The 25,834-nt window shown below is 30.7% G+C and overlaps 1 long non-coding RNA gene across 1 annotated transcript; it reads left to right on the top strand.

Moving 5' to 3' along the window:
* Positions 1–1,542: 1,542 nt before the first annotated feature.
* LOC145944437 (uncharacterized) lies at positions 1,543–24,202 on the top strand. Its single transcript, XR_014426675.1, has 3 exons — positions 1,543–1,618; positions 22,278–22,337; positions 23,713–24,202. It is a non-coding gene; the product is annotated as an uncharacterized LOC145944437 (long non-coding RNA).
* The last annotated feature ends 1,632 nt before the right edge of the window (positions 24,203–25,834 follow it).

The following is a 25,834-nucleotide window of genomic DNA, read 5'->3' as shown; positions in this document are numbered from 1 at the left end:
AAATATTTCTAACTTTATAATTGCGTAATCATGATTATTATAGATTTATTTTTAGGAAGACAAAGGTGTAATGTAAAATCAAAATGGTTAGGTCATTATTCGAATTCTTTGCAAATTACAGAATTATATTAAATATAAAAATAACAAATATCAAATATGGAGTATTCTGGGATTTGAAAGAGAGGGATTTGATACTGTGCAGTGGGCTTCTTTAGCAATTCTTTCACATCATGAGCATAACGTTATCGTTCTTAATTTACGTTTTACGTGGTGATTTAAATGAGATTTTATGTTCGGCATTTATGGTGATTTTCTAGACGAAAAAAATAAAGGCTGTTGAAGAACAAGACCAAAAAAAGCAAAAATGACATGTCAAAAAAGACAATATGACCCTGATGTTGAAGCAACTTTGTGCTCTTTTTTTTATCGCGGCGATGATTTTTCCACTGCAATGATTATGGTTTAGTCTTCACGTCAACAAAATTTAACACACACATGTTGTTGTTCAAGAGCCTTCATCTTTTTTGTCTAGAAAATCGTTATGAACGCCGAAGACAATTTTATTCAAATCACCATAAAACGTAAACTAAGAACGATAGTGTCATGAGAGATTTCACACTGTCACATTTAAGCGTTTTTCTAAAGTTTGGTTTCTTTATGGATAGTCCTCGTATGTATATACATATATAAATGCGTATGTATAAATTTATTGAAAAATATTTCTAAAATATGCACACATACAAGTAAAAGAGGATGTATTAAACAGTTGTTTATGTTTGTTGTCTAATGAAAGTTTGTTTAATGAAAGCTACGACCACAACTATCTAAAATAAATATTTGATGGTATTATAATAATGATGGTAATATAATGAGTAATTAATGGCATGAGTGTGTGAAATATTGATTCAATTATAATTTAATTTTATTGATAAGAGTCAGGTTAGTTAGATCATCAAGTTTACTCAATGAAATTTTAATATAGTGATGCTATTAAACATAAATATTTTTAAATATTTTTTAGCATAAATATGATTGATAATAACTAACATCTCTTGAATTTAATTCAACAACAGTTGTAATGAAGATAGTCAATTTACTAAATTTTCATAACATGTTTAAAACTCTCACAAAAGCGTTTTTAAGTTTAAAAAGATCTTTATCACATTTTCTAAAAAGTTTAAAAAATTAATGTTTATTACCATATTATATATTACCATATATATTATTAATTCCTCCTTCTATCGAACACTTAATTAAGTGCAGCTTACATAGTTGTTTGTAATTGAACTAATACAGTTAGTAATATTACATTCAAGCTCTCGGACTTTTTCTATTTTTAGATATTTTACATCTTATAACAGTTTTGATACAATAAATAATGTAAGGAAGTGACTCATTTGTTATATATATGTATATATATTTCATTTTAATATTTGCATCGCTGTGCATATTGTATCATCCTTCAAAATAACAATTAACAATCTTACAACGCAATAACGAATGTTTATTTTCGATTGTTTCAGAGGTGCCTTCTCCGTGGTTCGACGATGCGTACAAAAAAGCACCGGTCATGAGTTTGCTGCAAAAATCATAAACACTAAAAAGCTCTCGAACAGAGGTAAGTGATAATCAAGTGCTAAAAAATGTCATCAATTGAATCTTAAATTATTAAAGGTATAAATTATTTATTAAAGGTATAAATCAGATCGAATATTTGTATTAATTTTAATTTGTCATATTATTACTCGATGAGAATAGTTTCGACACTGAATTATACCACATTTTAACATTTGTTTTCGTTTTGCTTCATTAATCACATCTCATCTTCAAATGATTTAATGCTCCATAATATATAATCATCCTAAAATTTGCGGCATTAATGCGTATTAAGTTAATGTGATATAGATAGATATACATAGATACATTGGGATAACACATGTTTAGTGGTTTGCGCATGATTATGCATAATATTACGTAATACTCGTTAGATATGTAGGATATTAAACCTTGGGATATATAATTTCAGAATTCGCAGCTTGTGTGTGACACGCAAATATTATTCAACAAAGATATATACATATAACTGCTATTATATTGTCGTAATAAAACGGAATGTAACATGTATATGTTACATGCAACATACATGTTAATTGCAACTGTAACTGCAATTGTAATTGTTTTCCGCTCAAAAGTTATAGTTTTATAATATAAATATAATATGTATGTTATCAAAAGATATTATATACATAATTGTTATCGGATTGTTATATAATCATTATCAAATTGTTATATCGAATAGTTACATAATTTTAGATAAATATAAAACATTGAAATAATCATCACTATTCGTTCTCTAAAAAAGAAATAGTTTAAGAAGAGATTTTTACTTTTGAAGTAACTAAATTTTATTGTTAGTTATCTTAAAATGAGATATAGTAACATATTTTAAATGTCACGTATTCTCTCTTACCAGATATCTCTCTCTACCAAATATCAATTATTTTACACAATAAACTGGTTTTCAAGTTCACTTGAATTATATTATTTGATAATAAACTGACAAACATATTATTAATGTTATCTGATCTCAGATGATCACTCAATCGTTTTATTGATAATATTTAACATAATGCAAAGTTAAGTATCAGACATAATTAAAAATAATGTATGCTCTCCGGTATAGATTCGATTCTGGCCATAATCGCTGAATTAATGTTTAGTATTGACAATTTAATTAATAAATAGAGGTGGAACTCAGACATACTCGAAGCAATCACCTATCCGTGATAGAGACACTGACGACTGCATAGTGTATTTACATATTTTTCAGTTCAACAAAAATAATCGCTATAAAACGATATTTGCGGAATAGAAAAATATATGAGGTATGGATGACTGAATCGGGAATCGAATCCGAGTCTTTCGCTTTCCGAGCAACTGTTCTTACCACTAAACTATTCAGACCTTACACACACACACACCTGCCACTTTTAATACAATAATCCAATATACGACTCTAGAATGATGTTGAAATCTCGTTTGGATTGTCGATTATATACCACAGAGAAATATATTCGCGTTACAATGTGACTTCAAAAAGATGATAGTCCTAATTTCTCGTCAGCTGCACTATATATGCTAGACAAGCGGTCACATCCCACAAAACCTCTCTAAAGAATATAACAATTTTCTTATGTGCTTAACAATATGGCGGAATTAATATCACACAAAATCTGTCATTTTGAATTTTGGAAATCTGAGCCCGGATTTGATATCAGCGACCAAAAACCTTTTGAGTTATATGCAATTTATACATGCAAAGTCTCAAACCTTTCATCTCTCCTGTTAATAGGGTTAAGCACATATCAGATATATCGAAATAGAATGAAGTGCCATTTTTAAATCGTAAAAGATAACATTTTGTAACTTCTAACTTTTAGTGTAGGGATGTTAAAGATAAAATAACGGTTAAAAATGAAAAATAAAATAGCTGTTAAAAATGAAAAAATGGTCGGTTTTTTGCAATAAAGGTGGCTCACTTGACATAGGATGCTCCATATATGTATATATAATAAAAGATTACATAACTATAATATAAATAAAATGTAACTTCTGTTATATTATTGCGCGCGCGCGCGCGCGCACACACACACACACACACACACACCACACACCACACACACACACACACACACACACACACACACACACACACACACACACACACACACACACACACACACACACCACACACCACACACACACACACACACACACACACACACAAAAGTAACTTATGTTTTTCTTAAGTTATACAACAATTATATTCTATGTTTGCTGCGATATGTATGAGAATATATTTATAAGTGGATAAGTTCGCGAATCATTTCGCAATCGATAAATCATATTAAATAATGTTTGTCACGCTTGCATTCGTGTATACAATAACTGATAATCTGTGTAGTCACAAAAATTACATGCATAAAATATTATTTCGTAAAACCATTCATACATACACTGAAAATCAAATATTTGTTATTACAAATAGCAAATTATAATGGAGAACATAAAAAAATTGTCAAAAAATATCAATAAGAAAAATTTCAGAAGGAATTTGTTTTAATGTTATTTATTTATTTTGTTTGTGAAATTTATGCAAAAAGTAAAATGCCTTATATATTACTACTAAAAATCATTATTACAAAGATGGATTAACTGTCAGTATATGTTAAAATCGATTAGTACTTTATGAGTGATTGAAGTTAAGTGAAAAAAACTTTTTCTTAAATAAGGACTTTTATCACTAAAAAATGCTCATACGTTTAGGCATGTTTTAGATTCGTGATATTCTTTACTTGGATATTTTGGCCAAATTTTGTTACGCGTCCATTGCCTGCTTCTCATCTTTATCTTATTACATTTGCGTCTTATTACATATAGAACACTCTCGAGACTAAGGACGCTCCTGTCGCGCTAACAATTAATTACACGTCCGGCGATTCATTGTAAACGTGCGACCGATGAGAGAGGGACAATGGATGTGAGTCACGAAATTTGGCCGAAATGTGCAAGTAAAGAAGATCATTGTTTTAGATACGAGTTTGAAGTATTTTTAGAGAGAGTGGTGTTGTATTCGTTCTGCATGATATAGAGATTATTTTTTTCTTTATAATATGATATAAAAATGTAATAGAAACTCACCAGGTCGAGGACACGGAAAAAGTGAAACTCTCCTTCTTCGTGAGAGTATTTCTCGAAAAACATCTATACAGGATGGGCTATTTTAATCAATCCACGCGAATATCTTTTGAACAATGCATTTTAGAGAAAAATGTTTCATACAAAAGTTTTTTGACTTCGAGGGGGACATAAGATGGTCTCATTGGTTTGACCTTGGATAGTCGTTTGAAGGTCACGTAAAGGTCACCTTCAATTTCTTAAATGGAACCCCCTATTTTTCATTGCATATTCTTGTAGCTTACCTCGAGAACTTTCCAAAACATTATAATTAAGTTATTTTTTATTAAGTACTTTCCTAGTTATGAGACTTGAAGTTTACAGTATTTTAACATAAAATATAAAATATCTTGTGAAACATTCAGTTTTCTGTAATCTTACTGTAATACTTTTATGCACAGAATAATAAGACCAATCAATTGGTGTAAAGAAAACACATAGTCGTTTTAAGAAAAAGTATGCAATTTGCAACATATTTTTTTAAAAGCAATTATGTGTTTTTTTACACCAATTGATTGGTTTTATTATTCTGTGCATAAAAATATTACAGTAAGATTATCGAAAACTGAATGTTTCACAAGATATTTTATATTTTATGTCAAAATACTGTAAACTTCAAGTCTCATAACTCGAAAAGTACTTAATAAAAAATAATTCAATTATAGTGTTTTGGAAAGCTACAAGAATATGCAATGAAAAATAGGGGGTTCCATTTAAGGAATTGAAGGTGATCTTCAAACGACTATGCAAGGTCAAACCAATGACACCATCTTATATCTCCCTCGAAGTCAAAAAACTTTTGTATGAAACATTTTTCTCTAGAATGCATTGTTCAAAAGATATTCGCGTGGATTGATTAAAATGGCCCACCCTGTATAATGTTTCTGAATCAACAGTGCCTGAATTTTTATTACAAGAGAACTGCTTCATATTTTCATGCAGCTGTTTTCTTTTGTACAGGTGTTGAGAAATGTTGCAGTATGTAGCTACATTTATAAAGTTATTATTCTGATTAATTATTTACTAGGCGTATACTTTTCATCACACACACAATATTAGAAATTGTTATTTATTTTTATTTAGTGGTTTCTTGTTAGGTAGTTTGTTCTTCTATGTACATTACAGAATATACATTTTAGGATATTATTTTAATTTAACTTTTAGTATAATTATTAGCATCTTTTTATTTTAATTTTTTTATTTTATCACAAACATTTTTGATATTTTTAAAATTATTTTCTGTTTAATTTAAGTATTATAGTTTAATTTTAAATATTTTGCAGAAATACAAAAAAACTCTATTTGGAATATTTTTCATATAATTATACATTGGAATCTCTTGTAATTAGAGACCCTATAGTAAACAGAGATGCGCTAATGATCACGTGATCGTAAAATTTCGCTGATTGGTCAGAGTAAATTGTGTCAAAATAGCCGCTGCCATGTTGAATTTCACATGTGTAATGTTGTCATTGCAGTTCTTTTAGAGGTTAGTAAATTTTTATTTTGACGTCTTTTTATTATTTTTTTTCACGTCTATTCATTATATTGGTTTATTTAATAAATTATTTATATTTTTTTATTAAATGCTTTGCATTAATTGTCGCATTTTTATGCACAGAATTTACACTCATCATGCCAACGAATTGTGCTGCAAATTGGTGCACCAACAATAGCAACAAGGGTTACGCGGTATTTAATTTCCCAGTAAATGCAGACTGCCGGCAAAAATGGATAGCCACTCTTGGGAGGAGCTCCAATTGGCGACCCACAGCTTCACAAAGAATTTGTGAGGTGAATGATATAATTAATATCTATTAGTTTATTTTTAGCTGTAAAGGGAATAGAGTTTTTATCAATAGCTAGTGTTTGTAATCTATATTTGTCCTATTTCTCAATCTTTAAATATTTTTTCAGGTTCATTTCGATTCAATTGATGTACCAGTTGTTGCTAGACGGAAGCAACTACGCAAAAATGTTATACCATACCATTTTTGTACTTTCTGAGAGAGAGTGAGAGAGAGAGAGAGAGAGAGAGAGAGAGAGAGAGAGAGAGAGAGAGAGAGAATAAGTTTAAAAAATCTGCAAACCAACTTAAAGACCATGTATATTGCTAAAATAATCCAACCTTAAAGAAGTCTTTACCTCTACAACCTCTGCAGCTGCAATCGAATAATACTTTGCCACATATTTACGTGTGACTTCTTTAAGACTGGATTTTTTGAGCAATATTCATGGTCTTCAAATTGGTTTGCAGATTTTTTAAACGTATTTTTTCTCTCTGTCTGCCTCCTTATTATATGGACATGTACAAAAATGGTATGGTATAGCATTTTTGCGTAGTTGCTTCCGTCCAGCAACAACTTGTACTCGTACATCAATTGAATTGAAATGAACCTGAAATATAAAAAAATATTTAAAGATTGAGAAATAGGATAAATATAGATTACAAACACTAGCTATTGATAAAAACTCTATTCTCTTTACAGCTAAAAATAAACTAATAGATATTAATTCTATCATTCACCTCACAAATTCTTTGTGAAGCTGTGGGTCGCCAATTGGAGCTCCTCCCAAGAGTGGCTATCCATTTTTGCCGGCAGTCTGCATTTACTGGGAAATTAAATACCGCGTAACCCTTGTTGCTATTGTTGGTGCACCAATTTGCAGCACAATTCGTTGGCATGATGAGTGTAAATTCTATGCATAAAAGTGCGACAATTAATGCAAAGCATTTAATGAAAAAATAAAAATAATTTATTAAATAAACCAATATAATAAATAGACGTGAAAAAAAATAATAAAAAGACGTCAAAATAAAAATTTACTAACCTCTAAAAGAACTGCAATGACAACATTACACATGTGAAATTCAACATGGCAGCGGCTATTTTGACACAATTTACTCTGACCAATCAGCGAAATTTTACGATCACGTGATCATTGGCGCATCTCTGTTTACTATAGGGTCTTTACTTGTAATAACAAACTTTGAAAAATTTCTTCCATACATGTTAGATGCACGTGAGTAGTGTGAATTGCTGTTCATCTGCATAACAACGTGTATCTATCTTTCAGCGATGTACTAATGTAAAATAATGTGTGGTGAAATTGTGATGATGCGTCAATGACTGCGGCACTAGAGTTCGATATAGTTTTTTGAAGAGGTAGATATACGCCTCTAGATTAATTTTATTTCTGGGTCTCTTCCGCTTAAATGCACGTGTGTGTACTTTTTAGGCACGATCTCCGTAATAACTATTTGTATCAAAGAATATATATATATAAAGAGAACACGTCTAGTGTTAGTGATGACATGACTTAATGTGTTGGTGATTTTATCCATTACACAAAGTGATGACACCCAACGTGATCAAGCTATACAACGTTGTGCCTATACCGGGCAATAGTTGAATGACTTCCATATTGAACGAGCATCCAGGTTTGCCGCTGTTAAGCGTTTTGGATGACGCCGATGGAATCGACCTTGGGAACATAGATAGGAACATAAATTTGATAGCGGGAGAATCGCTCAATGGATAGACACTTATGGCTGCAGGAAATTCGCACGCTGCTGATAAACGGAGGATCACACAAGCTTACCGAAAGCTATGCAGAAATCCGTAATATGTGCTTATTAATTTTTTGGAAGAATTGATCGAGATTATGATTCGTGCAATTGGAGAGTGAGTTAACGCATACAAAATTCGTTTTGATGAAATGCGGTACAATGCAGACATTTGAACGAGGCCACGATAATTACGATTGGTAGCCGATGTCCTAGAAAATCCGCCGCAGTCAGGCAAATATGAGCACTTGAAGAAGCATGTCTCATAAGCGCTTTACTGATTCGCAGGAGAAACAGTTGTGCATACTATTGTTAGACATTGAAGAGCGATAAAAAACTATTTCAGTTGCTACGAGAGACGAAGGCTTTATCAGGTAGCACGGAGGACATTATGGCTGCAGCGACTACCGTCATGAATACAATAGTTATTGTTAGTGTTCGAGGAAGCAGCTAAATAAATTAGTAGAGTGCGCAGTCATGGGAACATTCCACGAGGTTCAAGCCATCGCATTAATACCGAAGGAGCAGAGTGAGTCTCTATAGCAGATCATCCGTCAGCTGAGCGAATTATTGATGATTAGTGAGCTGTTCAGAACAAACAATCGGCGAGATCGGCGCAAGCAACGTAGGAAATCGCGTAGCCGAAGCAGATTTCGTCAGGCGATACAAGTGATGCTATTACCACAAATAATTCGAAGATCAAGCGCGAAAACACAACACCGTGCACCGTAGAGAAACCAAAAGATAAGAGAAACAATTAAGACCATCAACTGCAGGATTCTCCAGTTGTTATCTCGAATAAGCTCCACATCAACAAGGAGACGGGTTAGACATTCTTGATTGACACTGGCGCCGACATATTAATTTTTTGTCAAATATCTTCTAAGTGACCGGCATCAACTTTGCAGCTAACGATGAACGAATCGAGACTTATGGTGAGAAGCTATTGATGTTTGACCATGAATTTTGCAGGCCAATACAATGGCATTTTATTTTGGCAAACGTCATTTGCCCAGTCATTGGCGCTGATTTAACAATTTGATTTAATAACAATTTTGTCTCATTGTGAATCTATCAGACAGACGATTAGTTGATAGATCAAATTTATAGTAACCGGGTTTGCAGAGATGTTACATATGTAATGACTAAATGACTGAATAATAACACTCAACTCCGCAGAAGAGTATCATCGAATTTTGACCGAATTTCCCGGACTGACCACAATATTCAACTACGGGATCTACCATCACATCGTGATGACTGGAGGATCTCCGGTCGCAAATTGACTAAGAAGACTTGGAAAAACTTAAAATTGCTAAGGCAAAGTAAAAGCATTTATTCGACACCAGTATCTACCGTCCGTTGAGCAGTCCATGGTATCTCTCTCCACCTAATCCTTAAAAAGCAACAGGAAACATGGAGACCCTGCGGGGACTACAAAAGTTTAAATGCTGTTACAATTTCCGTTATCCACGTTTTTGCTACTGGATTGCACGGACAAAAGATATTTAGTAAGATAGATATAGTTAAGCCGTACTACCAAGAGCACCAGTAGCGGAAAGACATCCCGAAAATCGCTGTAATTACAATATTTGACTATTCGAATTGACGTCTAATTCCATCCTGACTCGGCTTACGCCAAAAATTTTTAGGGCTACTTCTAGCGAGATATGAATTCACAATCAGACTATGTTGATCGCTAGCCTTTTAATTCTACCAATTCTTATCGATTTCGGCTAGCATTCTCCGACTCGGGAAACCTCTGCCATTTTCGATTTCCGTGATGTAATGTCGGAGACCATAAATTCTGAGCGCTTTGTTGGATCCGGACTCTAGATGTTAAGATTTTCTAAAGTTTCTTGGCGATCCGTCGCCTTTACTTTGTCTTCTGGGCCGGAAATTTCTATGAATAATTTCTTAATATAGGCCCGTTGTATCAACCCTCGAGTGTTATTGATTTCCAATTAGGACAGAGATCTTCGCGCTTTTTGTAATGTGCTCCCGCGAAAAATATAACTCCTTCACAACGTACGGACACTGTCACAAAAGTGGGAACATTACGTTTTCCTTTGTTTTGTTTCGCTGCATGAGGAGGCATCTGTAGAACTGTACAATTTTTGTTGGCCTTTTTGTTTCTTGAACATTGTGTTTACTCAATTGCTTGTCTCTGTCTCAGCAGCAGAAAATCGGAATTCGAAGCATACGAACGCTTGATGGCCAAGTTATTCTCAAAATGTTTCCATCTAGAAGAAAGGGAATTTCTTTGCCTCTTTTGCTCGAAGGAAACTTTACTGCACTCGTATTAGAGTTTTTGTTAGAGTTCTTTCTGACATCTTCTTTTATCTGTCCGCATTTTTATCAATTGCGCAATTTGTTACAAAAATTAAGTTTCCATAGATTTGTTATATGTTGGCAAGTTATCAGTCAGCTCTTCTATTTTCTTCGTATTTTCCTTGAGCGGACCAATTACCAATATATGTATATGTATATATTCATATATATGTATAGATATACATATATATAAAATTCTGCAACAAAAACAACTTTGAATATTCGTCAGGTACGCGTATACTTAACTATGTGTCTGGTCTTAATGGCCGACTATATGTTATTTTTGCAAAGATTTGTATTTACAAATATTGTCAACATTAAAGTTTTTTATGTTGAGACCAGACATACATAGTTAAGTGTATGCGTACCTGACGAATATTCAAAGTTGTTCTTGTAAAAAACAAAACTTTGTACAATACAATTTTATTCTATATTTTTGATTTATTTTTTCATGTAAGAATCATTTCTTTGTACCATCTATTCTGAGATATCCGATATAAAAATATATAAAACAAACCGTCATATATCAACCAGAGTTCAAAATACTATGTGCAATTAAGAAAACATTGTTTTATATGGATATAGGCTGAAATATGAAACGATGAGACAGTAATCATATTTAGTTTGTATTCTTTATATTTTACAATTTTAATTAAAATAATTTTTTCTTAACGTCAACTATTTATGAACTGTTTTTTATTGAAATATATTGTTTTATTTGTACGCTCTATATAATGAGAAATAAACTAGATATTGTGATATAAAAAGTAATGTGAAGTAATTATTTGATCTAATCAAAATTTATTCAAAAATATTACGAAAATATATAATTTTATTTATCTATATACAAATTATTATGTTACATTTTGTAATATTTAAATTAACTTAATAATTTTAAAATTTAGACATTTATTAAAATTTAATATAATTTTAAATCGCTTATGTTTATTATAAGATATAGTTATATTATATTTCATTACTTACATATGTTATATTTTAAACAATATTATTTATGAATTGCATACTTAAAATAATGCTTTAAATGCGTTATTTCTTATCTTTAATAAATAAGGTATTGAAAATATACTATATTATAAATACTGATACATATCTATACATACACACACGTATATTGTGCGCGCAAATATACATTTATGTATACAAATATGTATATGTATAAATAATTATTATAATCTACATGGCAATGTTAGTATGTTATAATATATTATGTAGATACAGAATTTTAAAAAAGTGTAATATACCGTTCAAATATGCTGCTGAAAAAATTATCATTTCAAGAAAAAAATGAAAAAAGCATCAATTTCTGCCTGTCTAAAAATTGATATACAGATAAATATTTTTTTTTAATTAAAGAGCAAGAATTACACTTGCATTATATTTTTTTAATGTACATTTTATGTCTCTAAAAATAGTTATACAAAGAAATGTTATTTTAATATACAATATATACATATATGTGATTGTTTAAAACTGCTGCTTTTTCTGTAAAAGTAAATAATATTAGAAAATAATATCAGAAAAATATAAACTACTTGAGAATAAAAATTGTGTATATACTATAAAATTTAATTTTTTTAATTTTTACTGTGTGTTAATATTAAAATTGTTATATCTAATAACAATTGTGTATTTTATTAATATACACATATATATATATATATTTTTTTGTATATACATATATATATATATACATGTATATAGATGTATATACATGTGTATATATACAGGGTGTCCCACCAAAAATGGCCCGCTTTTATCTGTTAAACTAAAAGAAATATAGACTATAACAAATATATATTATAATATGAGCCAGAAGTTTAGCCATATCGCAGAGCTAAAAGTGAAAAAATAGACGTCGCCTGCGATATTTCAAGTTGCTAAAATATGTAAAATATTTCCTCTAAGTCATACATCATTGTATTTGTTTCAAACAGCTACAAGTTTTATTATATCGAAGTATCCGCATTATTATAAAAAAATCATGCATTTCTCTCCGTTCGTTAACACAGTTTTCGTAAGCAATCACTATGCTCATAATAGAGTTTGAGCTATATGACATATATTCTCATTTTAAATGTGCCCCCAACAAATATCTGGGAAATTAAAAAGAACACGAAAAAATGTTGAGAAGGAAAATAATGAAAATATATACTTGATCTTGAATGATTTTAAAAAGGTCCACCATCAAGGTTAATATAAAAATTTTAAATGGACACTTCTATGTTTTATTGCCTATTCTTATAACTGAGACGTCGAGACATTTTAAAAATACTTGCTACAAGTCCGTACCGATTAAGTATTTTTTAATTTATTGGTCCGTGAGTGTTTGGCACGGCCGGCATTAGCGTTACCCAAAATATGTTACGGAGGTTGCTAGTTTAATTTATACCTAATAATATGTGTGTGTGTGTGTGTGTGTGTGTGTGCGCGCGCGCGCGCATGTGCGTGTGCGTGTGCAAAAGTATCAGCAAAGAAAGAGTCATCTCATCTTCGCCTTTTGCCGAGCAACCTGCGATTATTCAGAAAATTGCCTAATTTCCTGCCGCAAAGCTGGCGCATTCGTTTCCGTTCCTCGCTTTCTTACTTCCTCATTCAATTTATAGCTATATTCTGCGGATATGATGCGACGAGATAAATCTAGCTTCGACCTCGCTACGGCCAGGCAAAGTGAAGATAAAAAGCAAAATAGAAAGATAAAAGAGGAATCCTCCCTCTATTTCTTTTTTATTTTACCTGCATTTCTCCTCCTTGTCTATTCTGCTCTCCCTTTCTGTCATCATTTCGGTTAAGGTTGAACCGTTCGCTTGTATGATTCAGTTCAGATCATGACCTTGCTCCAGTGACCTTTTGACCTAATGGAGATCGCAGCCTCTGCAATATGGCGTATACGCGCAACAAATAAATTTATCGTGTCAGGGTAGAGCTCAGGGAGACGTGTAAATAAGTGAACCACGCGAGCCAATCGTTAGGGACAATTCTTCGATTTTCTCGTGATTGGAATTCGCTTCGCTATGATTTCCTATTAGTCCCGCTTCCGAGACTGCGCAGTCGTGTGTGACATATAGTCCTATAGATTTTTGTACTCTTATTGGGCTGGGTTTTTTAATTCCTTTTTTTGTAGCGCGTGTTATGGCACATATATGCACAGTCACACACACGCATACGCGCGCGCGCACACACACACACACACACACACACACACACACACACACACACACACACACACACACACACACACACACACACACACACACACACACACACACACACACACACACACACACACACACACACACACACACACACACACACACACACACACACACTCTCTCTCTCTCTCTCTCTCTCTCTCTCTCTCTCTCTCTCTCTCTCTCTCTCGCTCTTTATGTTTTTAAATTATTTAGGTATAATCTCTCTCTTGCGGTAATACAAAAGGTCATTTTTTACAAAAGGTATTTTAATTAATTTATCTTGCGAATTAATGCATTAGTTAGACACAAAACAAATGCCAGCTGATTAAAAATGTACAACTAACGAAAATAATGATTTATAACAAACTATGATTTATTTTGTATATTATTTTATATTATTTGATTGGCCAAAATTGGTCATTCTTTCCGATCAAGCTTACTTTAAATTTTTATAAAATATTTTATTTTTTTTTATGAATATGGTGTAAGAATTTATTTAAAAAAGATGTTTTTTTAAAATAAATAAATAAATATATATATATATATATATTTTGAATCGAAACGAATAGATAGATAGATATTTCTTGCCTTTAAAAAAGAAGTTTTACATAAATTTATAAAAAATATACATATAATAGTGACATGAATATAAAATATATAAGTTTGACATAACAATGTCGATTAACCTAATGTTGATTAACCTAATTATTTATTTAATAACTATTCTTTATCTAGTACCTTTAATTTTTGATAAAATGAATGACATAAAATATATAAGTTGAACAAACATGTGTCTATGAAGAAAGCCATAAATAAAACAAAATATCTTTATTGCCGTCGAGATTGTTGAGAAAATAATATATCGTTGCCCCGATAGTTTTATCATGCACGACTAATCAAGGATGGCTTCGCGCTTTCTCCGTAACGGCACGGCCATCTCGGGGATCTTGCATTAATAAGCGTGACGGACGGCAATTTTTATTACTGACGCTTCCGTGACATTCGTGCTTCATCGGATGAGAAGAGTGTCAACATCGGATGAACGCTTCCCAAGGATCGACTTTGCGACGGAAAAGATCAACCTTCCGACGATAAGGCGCTTGCATGCGAGCATTCGAAGGACGTGTCCTGCTATTCCTTTTTCCGATAGCACTTTTAATGAAATGTGCTTGCCGGATAAGCGAAATTAATTATTAGCGTTATTTTTGCCGGACTGCGATCTTTTCTAGGTATTACATTACACAAATGTTTCATAATCATTTCTCAATCATTATATGTATTAACTTTCTTAACTAATCGACTTTTTTAAAGCAATCTATAATATATCTATGTACGTGAATAAAATATACAAAAATAATTAATAAATACGTTTATTTGATCCCTTTGGGACAAAAGCGCTTTTTCACAAGGAGCATACCTCAACCTTTTACAATATTTCTTTAACTCCTTCTAATCCTGGTCATAAGTGACCTTACAATATAATCCCTTTTTCCTTCTCTCTTCCCTCTTCTCCTCTTCCTCATCCTCCTACTCTTCCTTTCCTTTCCTTAACTCCTTCTCTGCCTTCTCCTCTTTCCATAATCCTCTTATGAGGTCATGCATATGGGGTGTTTAGAATCGAACCGGGTTCGAATCTGAAACTTTTCGCTTAACAGTCCGTGACTTTTTACGCGAGGCTACATGTCATCCCTACAAAAATAATTAATAATTACAATAATAAATCAATTATTATATATATTATAATTATTATATATATGTATATATAATAATTATAATATATATTATTATAATATATATTCATAATTATAATAATGTGTATATTCGATAATAAATTGCACATATTTTTGAACTTTTCGTTTAAATAACATTATGCAAAACGCAGATATAAAAACTTTACATATTGTATTCTACATAATTCTTATAAAGATGCATATGCACATACATACTTGAGGACATGAGCTGCGGAGCACTCTATAGCGAGATAAAAATATAAGAAAATACTTTTTTTCTAATAAACCCCTGTTTGCTGCGTAATCTATTGGAGATGATCCGCTTGAATAGCACGAATATATACATACACATGTGCGTGTACGCGTGCTCGTGTGCACATAGTATATATATCGTCTAATTTTTCTCTCGTATTTTTTTTATACATATATATTTTATATATTTTATACATATATATTTTTATAGATCGCATTATAATTACGAGTATCAAGTGAGTAAAAATGTTTGTAAGAACTGTTATCCAGACACGATTCTATCGATTAGCGGACTGCCACCACTCAAAAGGAGTCACCAGGTCATTAATTATTTTTAAGCGAAAGAAAATGGATTTGTCCTCGCTTATTAAATTGGGACGATCCTTTACATCTTATCATAAACGAAAATTAACAATGAATGCAGTTGTGGAAATACATCTTATAAAACGCAACGTGAGATACAATTCGCAAGAATTACTCAAAAGATCGCGTTAGATTTTGTTACTCAATTTGCTTTTTTTACGTAAGATGTGATCGTTCGAGAGTTTAACTTAAGATATTATAATAACTCGAATAAATTCGAGAAGAGATGAACAAAAGGAAAAAATAACATTAGTTTTTTTACAGCCAAAAATTATTTTAAACTGATAAAGTGTTTCTTATAGATTTTTGAGTGCTGAAAACGATAGCGCAAACCACTAGCACGTCAGATTTTCAAAATAAAATTGAGGTTTAATGTGTAAAAATGGCTTTTTTAGCGATATTTGAGATTTTTTTGTAAAAAAGATTAACGTTATCTGGAAAATTTGATCAGATATCATGAATGTATTGTTCATCCTCTATAAAATGTATTTTTTTTATTTCAATATTTAACTTTTTAGCCATAGTATGAAAGATTAAAGCTGGAAACTACTTCTCATATGGAAATGCTCCTGAAGAAAAAAGGTTTTTTTAGAAAAAAATTATTTTTTCCATAATTGATTTTACCATTATTTGTCCCTTTTCAGATCATACAACTTTTGTCTGGAACATTTTTTTCGATAAATTCAAAGTAGGCAATTAAAATGAGACACTCTATATATAAATATACATTTAGTGGAATCTATCACGATAAGTTACACTGTATATGTGTATCGATAGCTCTAAACTACAAATTATGAGTATAGTTATATGATTTCATTATCATAGGCAGAATATTTGCTATCTCAGCAAAACTCTGTATTTAAATCCTTTCTAACATGTCTAAAAAGTAAAATATCGAAATAAAAAAATGCATTTTAAGGGATGAACAATACATTCATGACTTCTGATCAGAATTTCAAAATAATGTTGACCCTTTTTACATAAAAAATTTAAATATCGCAAAAAAGCTATTTTTTGCATATTAAACTTCAATTATTTCGGAAACTGTGATGATCGGAAACACTTGATGTGCTGGTGAAAATTAGCTTGCGACATTGTTTTTAGCATCCAAAAATCTATAAGAAATACTTTATTTGGTTTCAAATAATTTAGAATTATATATCAGAATTTGTGTGTATGTGCAAGCTTGGTTCTATTTGTATAGAATATAATTGAAATTGCTTCTGTTGCGAGAAATCTGGCAGAAAAAATTGATAGGACGAAAGTGAAATTTCAACAGCGATGACGTATTTCGTCAGTGTTCTGATTGATCTGCATATTGAATTGTGCAATATGTGCCTATATCGTTGCTATATGCAACGTTATTCCGCTCAACCTTGAAACATTGCTAGAATTTGTCGGCCACTTTATATATGTCGTTAAGTTAACGATTGCTTCCTGAATGCAATTATTTGCGTGATAGGACTATCTTATCTTCGTGCTGTTAAATTATAAAAGAAGACATAAGATTATGTATGCTTGTGTTTAACAAAGAAATCATAAAAACGAAAATTTTTCTCACGTAAAAAATGATTTTTTAATATAGGTAATAACATTTTTCCAAATAGGTCGACTATTTAATATATTATGTCAATCGTTGTGTATTAAGTCAACATTTATCATTTATCTTTCCTGAAGCAATGTTTATGTGTACAGTATTTTTTCTCTTATATACATATATTGTAAAGTTATTGTATACCATTTAATTTATTTACAAAAATAATAATTTAAAAATTATATTTTTGCGCAAAGAAAAGATAATTTAGAGAACTTAAAACAGGATCATATTGTAATAAGTCTACATGTACATTACTGGCTATTAAAATTACAATACTATATTAAATGTGTATGTATATATGTATATATAAGTACATATATGTATATTGATTCATTGTATACAATTAATATTTTACGTTAAAATGTGTTAAAATTGTTTAAACAATTCGGTACGCAATACGAGATTAATAAATTTACATTAATATAATTAATATTTTACGTTGAAATGTGTTAAAATAATTTAAACAATTCGGTACGCAATACGATTAATACATTTGCTCGCAATCATTTAGAGATGTTTTATCGACCACGTGAAAAAAATTCACAATAAAATAGTACAATAAAAACAGCATTCAATAGTCGTACGCTTGTCCGCAATCAAGCGATGTGAGCCTATTAAACGACTATTGTTGCAGAATCGTGAAGTATTGGGCGTATCGATGTTAATCATTTCTGTCGACTTTTTATGTCGACTAGAAAGAGAAGAAATAATAGACAGTATTTCTGTGTACGTGTGAAAATGGGGGCGTGCATGTACGTGCATAGATATGCGGAATTTTTTTTTTTTTCTTAAGGGAATTCTAAACGCGTGTTTTTTTGACAGAACGATCAGTTTTCTGCATTCTTTTTTTTTGGTAAAACAAGACGTGTTTAGGATCCCCTTAATCCTCTTAATAAATAATTATTATTTTTTGCTTGGCTTATAAATTACGAGCACGAAACTCTTTAGCAAAGGGAAAATTCGATTCTGTTCGATTTGAAATCGAAAAATCAGTTTTCCTGTGTGAGCGGAGAACAGAAAGTCATACGAGAGTTTGTTTACTAGTTTCTGTTTGGCATTTTTCATATTTTTTGTTTGTTGCTTTCGGCGTTTTTAGTTTTTTTGCTTCGTTATTCTATGAAAACAACTATAACAGATCGCTATAATGAAAAAAAAAAGTTATAGTAATCTCAAATTCGCGGTCAATATTTCGATTAAATGTTTTTATGGAACGCTTTTACGGGCGTAGAATTATTCAAATACATTTTCTTTAACTGTAGGAAATAAATATTATTCATGAGTAACAAATAATTTGTTATTTAAATATATATATATATATATATATATATATATACATATATACATATATACAGGGTGGGCCATTTTAATCAATCCACGCGAATATCTTTTGAACAATACATTTGAGAAAAATGTTTCATACAAAAGTTTTTTGACTTCGAGGGGGACATAAGATGGTGTCATCGGTTTGACCTTGGATAGTCGTTTGAAGGTCACGTGAAGGTCACCTATAATTTCTCAAATGGAACCCCCTATTTTTTATTGCATATTCTTGTAACTTACTTCGAGAGCTTTTCAAAACACTATAATTAAGTTTTTTTTTATTAAGTACTTTTCGAGTTATGAGACTTGAAGTTTACAGTGTTTTGACATAAAATATAAAATATCTTGTTTAAACATTTAGTTTTTTGAAATCTTACTGTAATACTTTTATGCACAGAATAATAAGACCAATTAATTGGTGTAAAAAAAACACATAGTTATTTTAAAAAAACAATTCTTTAATTATGTTTTATTTCAAAATTCGTGAATGTGTATGTGTTTTCTTATTGCTGTTCCAGTTTTAGTCACGTCATTATTTTGTTTAATCTATTTTTGCTTTTAAAAGATAAAAATGGAGAAATTTTAAAATATGACAAAGAATTATAAAAAAAATCCTACAAGGTAAAGTGAAATGTGAACATGGCTGCTTAATTTGTCCCGACAATGAGACATATATCCTGGTGAAAATATTTTACGGAAATTAAATCATTTTAAATAAAATTATTTTGAAATAATACAGAATAACATATTGGAATCTCTATCAATTGATTCCTTTTTTGTATGTTACGCGTGATTTTATTAAAAATTTAATAAAACTTTATAAAAGTTTATTACAACCTGATTCTATTAAGCAAATTTTATAAAATTTTATTTGTGCGGTAAATTTCAGTAAAGGATTTTCGATGAATGCGTGAAAACCTATTCAACAGAATTTTTTATTATATAATTCATTGTGTACTGATATCTAAATGTCATGATCATACAAAATAGAAATGATATAAGTAATTATTTGTATTAGTTGTGAGTTTGAAGTCGATTTCCATTCAAATTTGTCACAGCCTCAAGCAAGTTCTTTCTTCTCTGTTTGTGCCTAATGGTGTTATATACTTGACATTGACTTGTATACCTGATGATTTTTGGCTCATTCTTGATGATCTGTAGCAAAACTGCACCATTGATGATGTGTCATAGATGAGAATCGTTGGAACATTTTTCTAGAAAAAACTTAAAATATTTGGAGAATGTGTTGCCTTAAGATATCAAATACTTGTTGAGCTGAACCATTTGAAATCAATGTTCTTTCTTGTCAGATTTGTAGGAGTTCATTTATCACCAGTAGGGTATATATGTGGAAACAAAGGTAACAAATCCTAATAAACTTTGTATTTCTAATTTTTGGGGTGTTGTAAAATTAGTGATGGCAATTTTGATGTCATCAACAGGTTCAATAGTCGAAGGACTTAAAACATGGTCGTCAAATGTCACTTATTGTTAGTGAGCATCAAAGATAGATTTCTTTAAATTAAGTCATATTCGACAGTCTTGGATACGACTAGTAAAAAAGCAGCTAGGAATCGCTGATCAGGTTCTAATTTACAGGAACCTCAGATCATCTAGTTATTAAAACATACTAACATTCTTTCTTTCACATGTAACTTGAGTTTTCATTCTTTCTTAAAAGTTCTCAGGTGGACATATGAGATCATACATTTGAGTCGTTCGCTCGAAGAACGACTTAAGTCGACTTAAGTTTTTGCATAAAAAATTGAATTAAAGATTCAACTGTGTGATTCTAGTTATTAATCATTATGTTATTCACCTTTTATATTTTTTAATATACACGTTCCTATTTTGCTGAGTAGCAAAATATTTAATAACTTGAATCATTTAGTTGAATCTTTAATTTTTTTGTGTAAAACTTAAGTCGACTTAAGTCGTTCTTCGAGCGAACGACTCATTTGTCTCTTATGTTTGAATAAGCCTAGATAAGTTCTGAAAGTGATTATATTCCTTGAATTTTCGGTCAATATTATTTGATGGAATATATTGAAGAAATTCAATTTAGAAAATATCATTAGAGTTTTATTTATTTTTGCTAATAGTTCCTCTGATATAGGAATAGGAAATCTTTGGTGATTGACAGCTGTATGAGCAAGGCACATATCATTACTAATTTTTATTACTTCAAAATATTTTCTTGGCACAATGTGAACGCTTAAGATCCATATTGTTGATTCCGTTGCTGATTCACATCCATTACTAAAGGAATTCTAAAGTCTATCTGTTTTACCGACAAAATGATTTATTTTGTACGCTTTTCTTTTTATTGATTAAATAGAATAATAAATACTTTTCCACGATTAAAGTAGATATAGAAACAAAGCGGAAACATACCGATTTTATGTTAAAAATAGAAAAAAAAAATAAAAAATTTTTTGTTGCTGTTAATTCGGGCCCAGTTTGAATAAGAAACTGGACATAATCCTTTTGGTTATATATCATTTCTCATTGTTTTATTACAAGCAAGTCCGTCTTAGCGTTAAAATCTTATAAAAAAACAACTTAAATCTTTTAATATAATATTTGCTTTGATCCTTCTTGTTAGTGATTATCAGCTGGTGAGTGATTAAATAATTTTTATTTACTTTTTTATCTTTTTGCCTATTCTAATTTTAACACCACACTCATTACCAAAAATGAAAAAGAGCCTGTCTCTACTTCGTACATGTTTTTGGAAAAATGGCATAGTGATGGAAGATTTTGATCAATATTACATTGATGATAAGCTAGAAGAATTTCCTTCAATTAGAGCACTTTTAATTTATTGTCTACGAACAACACCATTTACGACTGCATATAACTTATCCAGGTTTTTCTCGATTTAGTTTTAATTTTTTAAATTCTATTATATCATACACACTTAAGAGTGTTTAGATAAGAACCGAAATATATGTATGTATATAGATATTGTAATTTTTTGATTGATTTTTCAAATTATATAATGACAAACATATTTGGCTCTTTAAACCTTCATTAGTTTAGTGAAATTATTCTGCATTATGTCTACAATCTTTCTATGCTATATGGATATATATATATATATGGTTGCCTTTAAATTATTAATATACCTTTTATATATATTAAACAAATGTTTCTTTATTGTGCAGATTTTCAAAAACTTGAGCGTGAGGCGCGAATATGTAGAAAACTGCAACATCCAAATATTGGTAAGTTAATTTCATGTCTGTCAACTTTTTATGCATATTATGATCGTACATAGGTGGCAAGAAGCTCTCACCATTTATAGAATTTTACGTCATATTTCGAAAAAAAGAAATGATTTTCACATGCAGAGTATATACACAGCCGGCATGAGAAGATATCTTTCGCTTCAGAAATACACCCTCTGCATTTATTATTTATATTCAATGATAAAATTATAAAAATTATAATATTATTATAAAATTATAAAATTGAAATATTAATATTCGGTTCTGTTAATTACTTTTTTGTTTGCCACTTTCAGAAATAAATTTATATATTATAATGAATATCGTGTATGTGTATGTGCGTGCTTGCGTGTGTGTGTGCGTGCGTGTGTGCGTGCGTGTGTACGTGCGTGTGTGTGCGTGCGTGTGTGCGTGCGTGTGTGCGTGCGTGTGTGCGTGCGTGCGTGTGTGCGTGCGTGTGTGCGTGTGTGTGTGTGTGTACAAACGCACATATAGCATGTATCATAATTTATGCCCACGATTTACATAGCATTATTTCTTAATAAAAATGTCTCAAAAAGTTTTAAACCCTTTTTTCTGTGATGCTTAACAAAAGAGAAATAATTACATAAATGTTATTTTTATCAACTCCGTTCTTTAGACAGATATACGTTCATGAATCGCGCCCCGGGTTGAATATATTTACACATATTACTCGATATGGCAATAAATAATTGTTTTATACGCTGCAAAACGATTTTTTTGGAAACGCTTCTGTTTTATATATTTTTTATATTTTATATTTTACATTAATTTTTCTGTTTTATTTTTAAAATAATTTTTAATTTTAATTTTATAATAAATAAACAGATTCTGACCTATCAATACAATTCAAGCAGGAACAGGCTGATAAGAGCTAGGCGCAGAAATTAGGCAATATAAACTTATTTTTAAATTCTTTTTTATTTAATTTGAACGTTTCGATCCTTTCTTTGATTCTTTAAACCATTTTTTAAAATCATTCAGCACATTAATTGACAAAAAAATTTACATATTTTGATTCACATTCCCGGCTTATGTCTTTGATAAATGCTCAAGCGAAGATGAAATAAAGAATAAGAAAAACGAGGATTGTCCTTACCTTAACGATATACATACAAGATAGTACTGATAACGTTGGTCAATGAATCAATAATTTTTAGATTTGGAATTCTTGGAATTGACCATGCTTAGAATTGACAGTTGCTTTTATGAACTTGTAGTTCTTCCTTAATTACTTATGTCCATTTTTCACTGTTTTTACTGCTTATTGCTTCTTGGTACGTACTAACAGTGACATACTCTTATGTCAATCTCATCGTGTACGATGTTTGATATGCTCATAATTTTTCAGATTCTTTGATTCGAACGACTGGTGGAAGTTTTGATTGCACTACCACTGATTGATGCATCTCAACGTCTAGTTTTTTCTCAGCTTCCTGCGTCGACTTCTATTGATATTTCGGAAAATAAATAATGTTCTCCTGAGTTTCCTGCTTTAGCGTGATTGGTTTTTAAATCATTTTATGAAATGTCATGTCCCGCGATACTTTCACTTTTCTAATTTCTGGATCAAAACTCTGTAGTTTGTTGAGTCCCAGACAACAATCATTTTCTTCACATGGACATTAAACTTTTTTGTAAACTGCTCTGGCACATGAATGAATACCTCTGATCCAAAATTCGCAGATGTTCGACACTTTATTTCTTGCCAATCTACTTTTCGTATAGTGTGATTCTACCTCGTGGAGAGATGGTTCGATTGGTAACACTATTCAACAAAAAAAAAACACCGGTATAGTTTTTTTGGACACTAATCACGAATCTGATTTCCAAATTGTTCCATCACGTTACAATTTTGAGAAATTTGCAATTAAAGTTGCAAAAAAGGGCTATTTTCACGAACTTTGTCATATTATAGCTACAATATGTGACGTGCTGGAAAAGTTTTCTTGCAATCAAAATAAAGTATATTATTAGGACTTTCGACCCTCAAAAGGAATTTTTAGTATTAGTTATGGTTAATAAGATATCTGTGGTTAAATATGAAGTGTATTGCGGAAGTTAGCTGTTAACTCGTCATTAACGATTTATCAAGTAGCTTTTAAGTATGTTTATTTAAACTTAAGGTTTTTTTAAGTCGCTGTATACGAATCCAATGTCAAAATTGTCAAATTCAAACGCAGAACTTAATATAATATGTTAAAAAATGTTTAGTTTGCAATCTAAATATTTTTTAAGTTTTGTCATTTGTCATATTGAATTCATCATTTTAAATTGACAATTTTGACATTGGATACGTATTCAGCGATCTAAAAGAACTTTAAGTTTAAATAAACGTACTTAAAAGCTACTTGATAAATCGTTAATGACGAGTCACAGCTAACTTCCGCAATACACCTTATATTTAACTATGGATATCTTATTAACCATAACCGACACCGAAAATTCCTTTGGGGTTAAACGTCCTAACAGTATACTTTATTTTGATTGTAAGAAAACTTCTCCAGCACGTCACATATTGTAGCTATAATATGACAAAGTTCGTGAAAATAGTCTTTTTTGCAACTTTAATTGCAAATTTCTCAAAATTGTGACGTGATAGAGCAATTTGGAAACCAGATTCGTGTTCAGCGTCCAAAAACCTATAAGAAATGACTAGTCTCGTTCCGGTGTTCGAAAAAAGTCATTTTTTGTTGAACAGTGTAATATACATCCCAGTATTCAGCCTCTATCCAAAGAAACAATGGAAGATTCTCTGCTAGAATGAGCGTACTCAACAATGCTATGTTGATCTATTTTCGCGCTTGGCCTTATCTTTTCACAATAGTATTTCTAAGTTTACGTCTTCAGTTGTATGACACCAGTTGTTATGATTTTAATAAATCCCGTTGTTCTAATGAGCAGAGCCACATGATAATGATTTTTGTATTTTATGGCTTTAGCTTTACTTAAGACAAGTCCTAAGGTTCGGAAGTTTGCTTCATTCAAAAAATTTTTGAGAAACAGAATTAAAAAATATATATTTAAAGATTTAAAAAATTTTCTCTGATCATAAGTATTGACGAAATATGCTACATTGTCTCTTCAGTTAGTTTAATTCTTCAAGTGTAAAGAGTAAGGTATTAGCATTGTTGTCGGATGGGTTATTTTCAGATACTATATATTTTCGATTTTTTCCGTATTTGAAAGATGTAAATAAAAATCGTAATCTTCTTTCTCTTCTTCTTTTTATGATACCTTTAGCATTTTATAAATTTCGTCAACGTTTTCTGGATTGTTTTGCTAAAAAATTTCTTGTTCTTTTATAATTTTGCAGTTTATTACTTCGATATTTAAAGGATTTCTCAATAATGGATCTGTATTTATATTAATTTTTTAGCTTTGTATACAACGTTATAATCATATTTCGCTAGTTTTAATCTTCAACAAAGTATTCGCATATTTGCGTCTTGTGCGGTTTTAAATCACATTTT

Source organism: Prenolepis imparis, unplaced genomic scaffold, assembly GCF_030444845.1.
Source record: "Prenolepis imparis isolate NDT839.2.m4 unplaced genomic scaffold, iyPreImpa1.0 SCAF_13, whole genome shotgun sequence".
Classification (NCBI taxonomy): domain Eukaryota; kingdom Metazoa; phylum Arthropoda; class Insecta; order Hymenoptera; family Formicidae; genus Prenolepis; species Prenolepis imparis.
This window is presented reverse-complemented; position numbering and strand designations above follow the sequence as displayed.